Raw genomic sequence first — 14,229 nt, forward strand, 5'->3', positions numbered from 1 at the left:
AACTGATTAGTCCCTTTCCACCCTCATTCTTTAAGAGTAACCTTCACTGTGTGTTTAGGAGGAATGATTCCAAGGCTACAACAACCCAGATAGAACAACAGTTCAAAATAGAGCTGTCTACTAAAAATAATCAGTTCTCATTCTGGCTGATTTCAGAGTCTGACTTTTGGTCAGACTCTGCCACTTTTCTTAAAATATTCAAATTTTTTATATCTCTAATGTTTGTACTTCCATTGTACTCTGCTGGGTGGAATGAGCACTAAACATTTTGTGTGCACAGACTGAGAGACACTTCCACCAGTTCTGTTCTGTGACACAACCAGAGGAGTGAGGAAGGTTTGTTATGACTTAAACCAGGGAGAGATTTCCTCTTCTCTCTGTAGTTGTGCCACTGTGAGTCCAGCTATGTGACAATGACCTGCCTTAGCAGGCTACAGCACCTTTCCCTCTTTAAACATGCTGATAGACCAGGCTCATGTGAGTGTCCTGTAGTTTGCTTCCTGCAGAATCATTTGGATCAGTCCATCCATCCATCCATCCATCCATCCATCCATCCATCCATCCATCCATTCATTCATCCATCCATCATCCATCCACTGCCTAAATTCAGGATCATATGGGGTATTTCACTGGCAGAAGGGCTGGGGCAGTAACCCCTGCCAAAGTAGATGATGATGATGATGATGATGATGATGATGATGATGATGATGATGATGATGATGATGTCCTGGGAACAGCAACATCTTCTATGAGCACAGCTGCATTTGTTCACAGCTGTGTAAATTTTGACCAGCTAAATCCAGCTAGTCAAAAATAGACTTCCAGATGAATCCCAGGCCCCTTGAGCTCCACTTGAGTGATGTACCCTCTATGTTACACAGCCCTTCAGCTGCTGGGAAGAGCTCCAGCAGCTAAAAACTACTGAACAACAGGGCTTGTAAAGTTTCTCGGTGCTCTCTTTTCCTAACAGAATTAAATTTTCTCTCAATCTGATTAAATCAATCTGATTAAAAAGCATTAAAATCATTGCAGCGCTTTAAGAGAGCAAACATGATCAAGAAATAGTGAGTAAAATTGATAATTACAGAAGGCCACACAGAGATCAAAGACAAAGCAGAACTCTCAATGTTATTAAACTCCCTCTCAAACTCTCCAGCAGTGGATTTAAGATCTGTGGACAGCTACAGGTAAGAAAGTTTATAAAATAATTATTGTGCCAATGGAACTCCAGATTTTTCCCAAATATAGTAACAAATGTTTCAGACATTGGTTCAAACTGCAGAGCCAAGCAAGAGAGATGTTTCATGGCCATCCTACTCTCTTCACATGCATGCCCACATTCTCACAAAGACACATATACTTCCCTGGGACTGGGTCGACAAATAAACACTTTTTCAAGGATATTTTTCAAACAAAAATATGAAGAAAAATTCAGAACTGAGAAAACACAGGGAAATAAAACTGTACCCATAGGTTTCTCCAACTGTTAGCTAATTTTCTCTCACCAATTAAAGGAGAAAGTCGATTTAAAAATAGTGAAATAATTCAGGAAATATCCCAAGTGCAGCATTTAAGAGGTATATTCACAGGAATGTTTATAAACCTCTTGTGAGGCAGAACAATTAGTTCTCTAGCTTGCCAGTCAAGACAGGCAAAAGTCAAGTAGAGTGAAAATCATTGTTGTGATCATTATCAGGAGGGAAGAGATGAGATGGAACTAGAACCTGTATCTCCTCTATGATGTGAGTACAGCTCAGTCTTGATGGAGCCACAGGATGATGTCTGTTCTCAAGGGATGCTGAATCAGATTAACACTGCAAACAGAACATGCAGACACTGGAATGAACATGAACCACTCCAAGTAAAATTCATCTGGAGCACATATAGGGACAGCTGAAATTTCAGAGCCTTTTGTTAGAAAATGTCTACTGGAGGAGCAGGGGGCACTTAGTGAGAACTGGCTTTTTCATTATAATATTCACCCATTATTATGCAAAGGATAGTTTCCTTTTATACAGAAAATTTAAAAGGATCTAAGAAAAAATGTTAATGAAACAAAAAACTGTAATTTAAATATTTTCCACTGGAAATAAGGAACTGAGCCATTTGCCTGCTGGCTGTCAGTGTGTTCATTCATCCCACTGGAACCAACTCTCCACATCCCACCTGATGCCTCTTCCCTCTTGTGCAGACTGGCCTCCCAGAGCTGCAGAGCAGCTCAACCCCCTGCCTGAGATCACAGGCAGAACAACCCAGTCTTTCCAGTCTGCCCCAGCTCCCCAGGTATTTTGGCACAACTTCACTGACAGAGGCCTTTTCACTTGCAGAGGGTCAGAACTGGAAAAACTTGAGATATTTGAGGTCTGAACCAAACTTGTCAGCAAAGCTGAGCTGAAAGGAATCTTGCACAATGTCTGTGTAATCTGTGCCAGAAAGCAGTTAGTCCTAATGTGCCTCCAGTTCATTAGCATCAAATCGACTTACCAGAAAAAAGAAAAAAGAAAAAAAATTAAGCTGACTGTCCTCATTCCTGATCAATTGGCTTCTCAACACAGAAATTCCCTCTCCTTCCTGTAGTGGTGTATCCCCCTTCCACCTCAATGCCAGTGCCTCGGGCAGAGGGTGTCTCTTTCACATGGAGGATTACACTGCCTAAGTGCCCTGAGCTGTGGAAACCCAGCGTTCTGCTGGGCTGCACAGCTCCTTGAACATTCATCCCAGCGCTCTCTCAAGTGCAGCTGGTGTGTTTCTCAAGAGCCAGTCTGGGCTGATCCCATTCTCTGAAAAAGGACATACATTGTTGCTCAGCAATGGGTGTACTGGGAAGAAATTCTAGCTGTGGCAAGATTTCAGCAGGCTCTTGCTGTCTGCAGTTAGACTGAATTCAGCTGGCTACAGCCAAGGCTTGTGTGGATTCCTGGTGCCAGTTCACTCCCAGATCCCAGTGCTGACTGCACCTGGGCACTGTCCCATTTTCACAGGAAATTCTTCCCTTGTCTTGAGCTCTGTCAGTGGGCATTACAGACATATTCAGTGTGTGACTTTTTCTGTCTGATTCAAAAAACCAAACTGAACCTCAAGTGAGACCATCCTGCAGCCAATTGACTGCTCAGCTCTGTGCATGTGCAGATGTTCCAGAACAGCAAGAACTCTTGCTAGGAGAAAATCAAGAAATCAAGAATCAAGAAATTCTGCTAAGAATCTCAGAATCCTTAAGGTTGGAAAAGACCTCCAAGATCATTGAGTCCAACCTGGGAACAAACCCCACCTTGTCAACCAGACCAGAGCCCTGAGACCAGGCGTTCCTTCAACACTTCAAGGTATGGTGGCTCCACTACTTTTCTGGACAGGCTGTTCCAATGCTTGACAATCTTTCCCATGAAGAAATTCTTCTTGGTGTCCAACTGAATGTCCCCTGGCACAGCTTGAGGTGATTTCCCCCTGTCCTGCCACTAGTTTTCTAGAAGAAGAGGCCAACCCCCTCCCAGGTACACCCACCTGTCAGGGAGTTTTAGAAAGAAATAAGGTCCCCCTTGCACCTCCTTTTTGTCCAGGCTGAGTCCCAGCAGCTCCCTCAGTCTCTCCTCATCAGCTTTATTCTCCAGATCCTTCCCCAACTCCACTGCCCTTCTCTGGACATGCTCCAGCGCCTCAGTTTCCTTCCTGAATTGAGGCACCCAGAAATGAGCACATAACTCGAGGTGAGCCCAGTACAGAGGGACATCCCCCTCCTTAGTACTGCTGGCCACACTATTTTTTATACAGGCCAGGTGCCATTGGCCTTCTTGTCCCCCTGGGCACATCTGCCTCTTGTTTAGCTGCTGTTCACCAGTCCTCCCAGCTCCTTCACCACTGGGACACTTTTCAGCTGCTCTGCCTCAAGCTTGGAGCACTTCAAGGAGCCAAAGTGCAGGACCCAGCATTGCCTTGTTGAACCTCACACCGTTGGCATTGACCCATCAATGCAGCCAGTCCAGATCTCTCTGCAGAGCCTTCCTGCCCTCCAGCACACCAGCACTCCTCCCCAGCTCAGTGCCATCTGACCTCCAGCAAAGTCTCACCCAGTAATACATGTAACATTTTTAAGAGTTTTGGTTGTTAAAGTTTTCAGTGTCAAATTATTCTTATTGAACACAAACATTATTTTCAAATTCCACCAAGCTCAAAGAGCATTTCAAACACCTCGTTTGGTTCATACACATTTATTGAAGCCCTGTAAAAAATTAGTAAATTTTGCAGCTTCAGATAGCATAGAAACCCATCCCAACATTTTCCTACACCAACATGTTGTTCTGACTCTTTTGTATGCTGGCTGATTTGCACAATACAACTTTAAGCATGTAAAGTTAAGTGGATAAACAATTACAAGAAATTCAAGTTCAGTTTAATGAAAAGTACACCATGTGGAAATCCAGCGAAATCAAGTTAGTTTTTTTTTTTACATATTTTGTAAAGTTGTATGGATAGGGAAATTCTGGTTATTGTTTGAGTTCAAGCCTGACAAGAAAAAGGGAAAGGAATAAAGTGTTGTTTGGTTAAACTCTGCACTGCAGCCTGTGTCTGGGTTGCCTGAGCAAAAGAGGGTAACCAAAGAATCCTTGTAACTGCTCGAAGCAGTAAATTCTCTCCAGCATCAGATGGGACTTAATTCAGTCCATGGAATGGTGAGAAGATTCCAATGCTCTTCCTTGCAGGAAAAATTAAATCCTTTCAAATGGCTAGTCACAGCCTCTGGACACTTCTGATTTTTTTTTTCTTTATTACTTTGCTGTGAGTGAGCAGAATTTTCCTTCACCAAGTCACTTACATTTTTTACATGACACACATTAAAGCCAAGCTGACTAATACACAACCCTTTGGGAGCTCTCTGCGTTGGTTGCAGATGCAGTGGTGATATGAAGATGGTTTTAGCAGCTCAGTTATTCCTTCTTGACACTTCATACCCACAGCACACATCTACACTTGGATTCAAGCAGTTTTTCACTGAGCCTTCATACCAAGATCAGAGTTTAAGGAAATAAAACCAAGTATAATAATAATTCTATTCATTAAGGCTAAGGCTTGTAATGGTACTTAGTCATGAAAAGATGCAGCCAGTGGGATTTTCAAATTGCCTAAGTAGATTACACATCTAATTCCCATTGGCAGCCAATGGGAATTAGGTCCCAAACTCCCTTAGGCACTTTTAAAAATCCTATTAGGTGTCTGCATCTTTGTATGTTTAAATACCTTTGTAAACCTGAGCAAGGTTCTGTTCCCATATCCTCATGTTGTTTTCCCGGGTTTTGGAATAGAACAAAGTCAGATCTTCTAACTTATTTTGTAGAAGTCAAGATTTGGAGTATGAACTGCAAATCAGGTGATTTTTTGCTACCTTTGGAACCTCTGACGTTGGAGGACTCCTGCTGAGATATGTTCAGAGGTTGCTCACTAGTGTTAACTTATTGCTGCTGGAGCAACCCTTTTATCATCAGCTCCCAATCCCTTCAGCAGTGCCAGAAAGCTCAAGCCCTGTAGAGCTGAAACTAAACACTTAAAAATGCTTCCTCTTTATTTTATGGTGCCATAAACACAGATACAGATTACAATTACTTGAATTCAAGTGCACTTGAATTTTTCTGTGCCCACAGCTGGGTTGTGTGCTCCTGGCTGAGGGGCACGTGGAATATGTGCAGAGTGCTAATCAGACTAAGCTGATTCCCTGGAAGCACAATGGTGCGATTTTTAAAAGACCACAGCCATGGTTTTCCTAAGTCTTTGTGAATGTATCCTTTAGTGAAATGGCTCTGTCACAATGTGGAACCAGGCAGGCCAAAATGAAAGCAAACATTCCCCCCCTCTGAAAGGCTCCAGTGTGATCACAACAATTCCAGTTGAACTCTACTCTAAGCTAGAGCAGTGCTGGTGACTATTTAGAAAATAATTAACTGAACTTTACATGACATTCAGATGTTTCTTGGCTCAAATACCAGGCTATTCCACTACTGAATTCTAGGGATTCTGCAAACAATGAGAAATATTTGACTAATGGTAGACTTGCATACCATGCTCATGTTGTGCTGAGTCACTGTATCAGTGAAGACAAACGCTGAAAAGAATGGTAGATAGAGAAAACACTGCTGGATAGACTTTGAGTGTGAGGAAGATTTGTCATAAATATGAAGCAAATATGAGGGTGTTCTTATGAAAATGTGCTACTGGGTTTGAAGGCAGTGGTTTTTTTTTCAGTTCCCCAAGGAGATTCTTCAAAGAATATGGATTTTTTTGCTTGTTGAGATAAAACTGCTAATGTCATTGCTAGAAATGTTAAATAGTCTTTGGTTGAAACAAGAGTTAAATCCAGTACCCTGTTCATATCCACTCACAGTAAATGAATAAAATTATGCTAAACAGCTTTCTCTGAGGCTGGGATAATACAAGACTTGATGTCTGATGCTCCTTCAACGCTGGTGCTTGACATAATAATGCCTGATAACTCTGGAGAGTGGGCTCAAACTTATGCCAGGATAACAGTGTAAACAGATGTGCTACATTTTTCCCTGAAAATCTGAATAAGGAGAAGCTTGTTGCTTGGCAGCCCAGAGAATGTTCCAAGACCAAACTGCCAGCTTGTAAAGAGAAAGAGAAAGGCAGGCAGATTATGAAATGTTGAAACAATGGGAGTAAAAAATAAATAAAGACAAAAAACTGTGCAGCTTCGTCACCAGGACATTTTTCCTGTTACTGATGAGTGGAAGGGCAGATCTTGCTCATGTCACATATAAGTGGGCACACAGTGTTGGTACTGGAACTTCACGTATCTGAGAGAAACTGCATTCTGAATTGTCATGAAACTGGATATTCAATTTATTCTAGAGATCAATATCTTCTAAAAATTACCATGACAGATCCATGAGAACAGACAGACACAGCAGTGAACTAGACGCCTGGTAAAAGAGGCAAAGGTTTCAAATCTGTCCATGGCAACTAAGTAAACTTATGAAACACTTGCACATAATATACATATTCTTAAAAGCGTCTGTTGTCAGCCACTGTTGCCTGTTTTCCCTGAACAACTGTTGCAGTGTTTCAGTTTCACAAAGATGCTTTTGTTATGAAACAATACATGTGCAGGTGCATCCTAAAACAAATGGCTTCAAGGCCAGTAGTGGAGCTGGCTTTCATTTGTGAATCAGAAAATAAAAATTACCCAAAATAAACTTCTTGCTAAGAGGGATTTACTTGTGATAATAACTGTGGACCTGTTGAAATCAAGAAGATGGCAAATAAAATTACATAGATTGTGTAAAGTATAATTTAATCTCAAGAGAGATGATACCTATTAAATATTGGTGTGGAAAGATAAACTCTGAGCAGGAGATGTACATAAGACACTCCTCACTCAAAATGGAAGATTGTCTTAATGACTGCAGCTTGCAAGCTCCTTACTTAAAGGAGCCTTGACTGGGTTAAACCATTTAACACAATCCTTTAGGCAATAAATAGCTTCTACTCACAGGATTGTAAAAATATCTCCAAACCAAAAGCATCCTTCATGTGCAGTAAATACAAGCTGCAATTTAAAAAGCTTTGATGTCAGACAACTCTGAAGGGTTAGAGAAATTATTTTGAGTTGCTCGTGCAGGATGTGTTTGTGCTGCAGAAGAGCTCCCAGTGGCTCAGCACTCCTCACCAGCCAGTGGAGGAGTCAAGCAGGTTTGCAGGGAAGCACATGTCACTTAGAGCAGGGACTCAGTGGCAAAGAGCTAAATAGTTTTTGAAAGATCTGATTACCGAACGGTTCCCTTTTATTGGCCATGTGCTTTCTCCATGGATGGATTCATTGGATGTGCAACAATAATTGAGTTTCATCCCAGGGGTGAAGTCCATTTGGCGACTTAAGTGCAGTCACTTGTCAGGATGGATTTTTCCACAAATGTACATTTTTCAAGTTTGCATGTCTTTTGTCAATACCTCGGCTCTCCAAGGGACAGCATGTCAACTTCCTACACTCTTACATTTGACTGGTACTGAAAATCCGTCTGCTATGGTTCTCTGAAGTCTGTTTGATGGGGAAGGCTTTTTGACAACTCCTGCCTCTCTAGAGCTCTTACCTCTTTTTTCTGTGGTAGGCTGGGTTGTTTTTTTTATTTTTTTTTTTCTTACCTTTTATTCAATCCAGCAGCATTTATGGTCTCTTTTTTCTGTTCCTCTTTTCCAAAACAACAAGGAGTCCCCAGACTGATGAACTCTAATGAACAAGCACCTCAAAGCTTAAAGGCTTCCAATATCTCCTCTCTCAACTCAGCCTTTAGCCTTCATCCAAAGGTAACCATTTAGTTCATGGCACAGTGGGAGACAGTAAATAAAGGGAACCAGAAGACTTGAAAATATTGGAAATCAAGAAAGAAGCACAAAATTAACCTAGCCACTGCATTCTGGTCTTGTGCAACATGTTTGTTTAACTGGGTGGTACTGCATGCCAGGCAAAAGTTTAGATCTGTCTGGCAATTATTCCATGAGGAGGAGACAGACAGCTGGAAATGTGCATCACTTTGTTCCCAAAGTGATCCTCAACATCAGAGAAAGAGTAGATGGTGGCTCTCTCTTGCTTTGATGGGATCTAAGAATTGGAGGTCCAGACATAGTAAATTCAATAGTGAATGAATTGCCAAGAACCTCACAGAAGAGCTTTGGAACTGGAGATGATTGATATATTCAATTCACTGTCTTTCACCTGATGGTGGCCAAATAATCCTAAGAAAGAAGCTGTAGTAAATAACTGTGGATAAGGTTACTCAGTGCTGCAAAAAATGTCCACTTGAATCCCAGTGGAACAGATCTGGTTCTTTTAGACAAGAAATACATGATGTTTATTTATATTTTCTTCCATTTGACATTTCTCCCAACTTAACAATAAACCTTATCAATTTCACCTTTGAAACTGAGTTTGCTCTTTTAACTTTCCTCTTATTTCATTAGAACCTCAGTAGATTTGATGCTAGTGATGGTGTTTGCACTTTGCTTTTGTAAAATACTAAGAGCTAACAGCAGCTTTTAAAGCCTTATTTTTGTAAAAAAAAAAAAAAAATGAACCAAAACAACCACATTCCGTGCAAGCAATGGAAATAGGGAAGAGGGAATGAGGGAAGCATAGAAGTCAAAGTTGCTAAAACACCATTCCTTCCCCCCTAACAGAACTTACTCAGGTGGGAACTCCTCATGACAGGACTTGCATTTGCACTGTTTTCCTGTTGATGCATGTAAATTATTATGTGAACTAATACAGAGAAAAGAAACTCATTAAACAGCACTTTCTTGATTATTATTTGAATGCAGAAAAATCAGCAGCACTTTTTCCCATTCTTTTCTCTGAAACACGACCTAATTAAGAACTGTGGTGGGTGGAAAAAAAAAAACAAATTCAGCATTTTAAGGCATTGTCCCCCACTTTGAGATAGAAAGCCAGTTCCTCTGAGTAAAACTGGCTGGATAATTCCAGCCTGGAGAGTCCCAGTCTGCCAGTCTGTGAAAATGTCTCCATCTACTGTATTTTGATCCAAGTCCAGTTAAATATTCTGAAAGAGGGATTTTGAAGACCATCCTGTATAGTGTTATCTTGACAGTTTTAATTTCCAGCCAAAATGAAAATGAGACTAATTTTTGTTTGTTCAAGCACTGCTTTCAGTTCTACCTGGCTTTTTGTTAGCTTGCATCCATGAAAATATGTACCATGACCTTTAAGAGAAAAAGTTGCAATGATTTCTTTGGCCGTGTTTCTCTGCCTTGGACTACAGCTGGAAGATGACTTTGAATTGCCATTTCTTTCAGCTGTTTTGGAGCTATTAAGATGCACCAATAAGGAAGACTACAATTCTGTCATCTCGTGTTCACAGCTGACAGAAGGCCATAGTAGGGCTTTATCTGATGGGTTATTTAAGATATTTATGGCACCAGTTAATCTATATGAGAATAGCCAAAGTGAAATGAGGTCTTCAGAGAACAGTAAAGGAGACCTGTCTTCCCTTTTGTGTCTTGTGGTTGGATTCTCCTGTGTGTAAGACAAACTCCCTGAAGAACACGGGTAAGAATGCTCTCCAAGGGGATCCTCAGTATCCAACTGAACTCCTGTTACAGCCTTTTCACTCCTACTACATCCTTACAGAGCTTTCCTGTGGTATCTCTCTCCACACAGCTGTGCATTTTCACAAAACACAACTTCAAATCTTTAAGCTGGCCACCCCTGTATCTCATCTGATTGAAACTGGCCCAACAGTAATTGCAAGGGGACTGAAAGATACAAATACAGAGACAGGGAGATCTCAGAAGATTTGTGTCCTTAGGAAATCAGGCAAACAAGATCTTTCTGGTTCGGGGATCTGGCACAAAGCTGAGTGACTTGGACTACAATCAAATTGACAATGTAATAAATGGGAACACTTACAGGCTGCAGCCATCCCCAAGAATTCTGACCTCACTAGTCTGGCATGTGCTTCTGGTTCAGCCCTGTTCTGCTACCACTTTTCTAACTCTGGCCACTGTCACAGGCATTTTGGAACTTGAAACCCAGCCTGCTAACCAAGACAAATCTGTCAGCAGCTGACTGTTACAAAAAGCAGACAGTGACCTGTCCTTTTCTCCTCCCCCTATACTGTTTTAATGCCAAAGAGGTAAATTGCTGTCAGTAGACAAAAGAACTTACTGGAGCATCTGCAAAACAGCAATCAGCAGTAATCCAGGCTCTAGAGTCTTAGAATGTACCAAAGCTGTAACAAAAGACTGAGGAATCTGGACATGAGTTTCTGGGAGAAGAATAAAAATCATGTGTGGTTCATATGAGAGAATTCTACTGAGGATCAGTTCTCAAATGCAAACTTCTAAATTTTCCATGGGAAGTACCATATCCACTTAAAAGAGGTGTCTAAGGGTGTGACAGAGACAGCTGTGGTGACATCAGGACATAATTCACACGGGGTTTCCCTGTATTTTAAACTTCTAACAGTGATAACATTTTAAAACCTGTATCTCCAAAGCCCCCCCAAGAACAGTGTCAGATGAGATGACATCATCAGCCTGAAGGAAAGCTCAGAACATCTCATATCCATTAACTGGCAATCCCCAAACCCCACGTTTCCATCCTAATTTGGAGACAAGCATACACAGACAGTTACTAATGTGGGAGAAAATGAGAAACCAAAAAAACCCCAAGTAGCTCTGTAAAAATTGGAACTAATGAAGATTGCTTCCCTGGGGACATTTGTCTCACAGTTGATTGGTTTGATAATTAAATGGTAATATTTTGGCAGCAGGAGTTCACCCCTTTCTAGACATCAGGAAATCCACAACAAAAAAGCAACGTTGTAAATGCCCCAGGCACAGGAAAAGCCAGAATTTACTGTTACTGGACAATGGAGAACCCTGAGAACTCTGACCTTAAATGCTTTTCATTAGAGGCTGAGCACATCTTTTCAGGAGCAGTAACAATAAAGACTCTCCTGTTCAGTCATTTATTTTGAGACAGCTTGTAAGAATTCTGCATAGATTTGTAATTCACTTTGAGAGCAAACCACCTCTGCCTCATCTAAGTGAACTGGTTCAAGCATTTCAAAAGACTGTGAGGAGACAGAGTGAAAATCCTCACCATGGAATCAACCTTCCTTTCCTCAGGTTAGACAAAAAAAAAAAAAAAACCAGCACTGGGTAGGATGCAGCCTGATGTTAACATTCAGCACAGCCTCCATGCAGGACTTCTGCCCATGTTCTGCTGGCAGAAGAAGCTGTCTGAAGAGCAGGGTTGTCCTCCCAGTTCCTGAGATAAATCATCACCTCTGTCTGGCAATCCCAGTCTTCCACAAGCACTACACAGGCAGTTGTAGTCTTGGCTCTAAAGCTTAAAATAGAATAATCTTCACTTCTTAAAAAACTTAGACGTTTGCTACCTACGTTACTTTACAGTGAGTCAGACTGGTCCTGGCCATGCAAAGGCTGTTAGTAAAGGCTGTTAGTAAATCTCAGCAGGGATAACATTGGAACATCACTCACGGTATTTTTTTCACTCTCTCCACACTTTCCACTATTCCCGGTCAATATTCCCTGTTACTGCCTGCCCCTCAAGATTCTCTCCTGAAATGAATGTGATGTGGGCTCAGGTAGTGGAAGCTTCACAGGCAGTTCTACACCCATGGAAAGGACTGGAGGATTTTACCAGAGACAAAACCATTCTGTGGCAGAGCAGGAATTCAGGTTCTGAAACAGCCCACCTAGGGACCCTCTGGTTGGAATATGATGTTTGCGCTGCTGGGATGTGTTACACAAAGACACAGTTGGACTTGGAGAAGCTGCAATTTTTCAGAAAAGCCTGGATGGGAACCAGCCTACAAACGGGAAACATTATCCCACTGTTGCTTTTGCCCTACTGACTAATTCTTAGAACAAACAAACTTTATGGAATTCAGATTTCAGCTGTGTAAGTGGGTAAAAAGTGGAGCTTTATGAAATCATGGAAAAAAATACTGCTTTAAAAGAAAAGTTTTTCTCAGTCTGTGCCATAGCCTCCCTATGCTGCCATAATGTGATTTTCCTTGACATTCCTCTTTTCCCCCCTTGAATTTTAATTGTAAATTAATCACTGACTTGGCCATGTCTCTACTGTGCATTAATATGGTTGATATTAACAACAATATTGCTCTCCAGGCATTTGGAATGTGCAAGACTTTTTGTGCACCAAATGGCCCATATTAACTTCTGGAATAGCCAGGTGCAAACTCTATTGCAGTGCTCAAATTAGTTCAATTTCTCTAACTGCTTTTCCTGTAATTGATGGCTCAAATTATAATAAAGTACAGTTCCTCTACATGATATATGTTACAAGTACTACCTGTTATGCTGAATATTGCATTGCTTTGAAACTGCATTACCCTCTCCCTTCACTGATCAGATCTTTTTTTTTAAAGGAATTACTTATGAACCAGAAAGTGTCTTCACATCATTCAGAAATTATACATATGCTCATGCACTTTATCAGCAGCTGACAGAATGGGGATGGCAAAATTACTGTCAGTCATGTTGCATTCAATGTCACATAAAGACCTGCTTTTTACTATACTTCAAAATTGACAATAAATGCCAGTCATCTCTCCTTGCCCCATTACTGTAGCCAATGCTTTGAAGATACTCACCTTCATATTTAAATCCCAGATTCAGCCTTTCTTCTGCATATATTGTTATTCTCCTATGTCTGCACCTAATATACTCTTTACCATTCTCTTTTTTTTGTCTGAAGTGGGTGATTACAGTGGGTTGTAAATTTTTTTTTCACATGGAAACAACAATTTCTATAAAACAAAAAAATCAGCCAAATCCCAACAGCATATTGACCCTTAATTGTTTCAATGCAAATGTTATCCCTGATGGGAAAATATTGAGGAATGGATGCATTTGATTTTGGGGATGTGTGCACTTTGAGGTGTTGCTGAGTCTTGACCCCAGAATCTGCCTCTGGCAGCCTGCCATGAGTTGGCAGCTCTGCCCCAGCACTCATAACTCTGCAGCTGCTCAAGGAACCCAGCTCTAACAACAACATCAATTTCATTGCACCACAGCAGAATCTGGGGAATTTGCAGTTCATCAGAACTGTATTTAGAAATCTGATCTTGATCCAATATGGACTGAAGCCACATTTAAAAATAACAACATTTCCAGCCAATCAGAAAAGGTGTGATTCTGCAAACTCCAATTATTATACTTTCCTGAAGACAAATGTCAGTGTACTTACAGAAGAAACCAAAAGTCTGATATTAAACAGCAAGAGTCCTCATCCAGCTTGCTTTGTCAGGTGTTACAGGATGAAATTTAGCATCTCCCTCCTCCCAGTCCTTGATGGCCACATGCCTCACATTTGTGGGGCCAGCAAAACTGGTGCTGAGTTCAGTTACACACCAGCCACAGTCACCATAAGTATTGTGCTGCAGATTAAAATATCACCTCAGGGCTCAGTAGCATTCAAAAATGAAAACTCTATTATGAACTCTTACGAAGGGAACTGAATAAAAAAAGCCATAAACCATCTCTAGGCTGGTCATAGCCTTCTGCAGAAATTAAGCACATAGCAAGTCTTAGGCAGTAATAAACAATGCAGTAAGAAATCTAAGTATTTCTAAATTTGCAGTTGATGAGGAAAGGAATGCTAGAGAATTGTTATGTACTAATTCTCACACTACTTGAACTGGTAATGCTATGAAGCAGACAATT

The sequence above is a fragment of the Lonchura striata genome, chromosome 15 (assembly GCF_046129695.1).
Source record: "Lonchura striata isolate bLonStr1 chromosome 15, bLonStr1.mat, whole genome shotgun sequence".
In the NCBI taxonomy this organism is placed as follows: domain Eukaryota; kingdom Metazoa; phylum Chordata; class Aves; order Passeriformes; family Estrildidae; genus Lonchura; species Lonchura striata.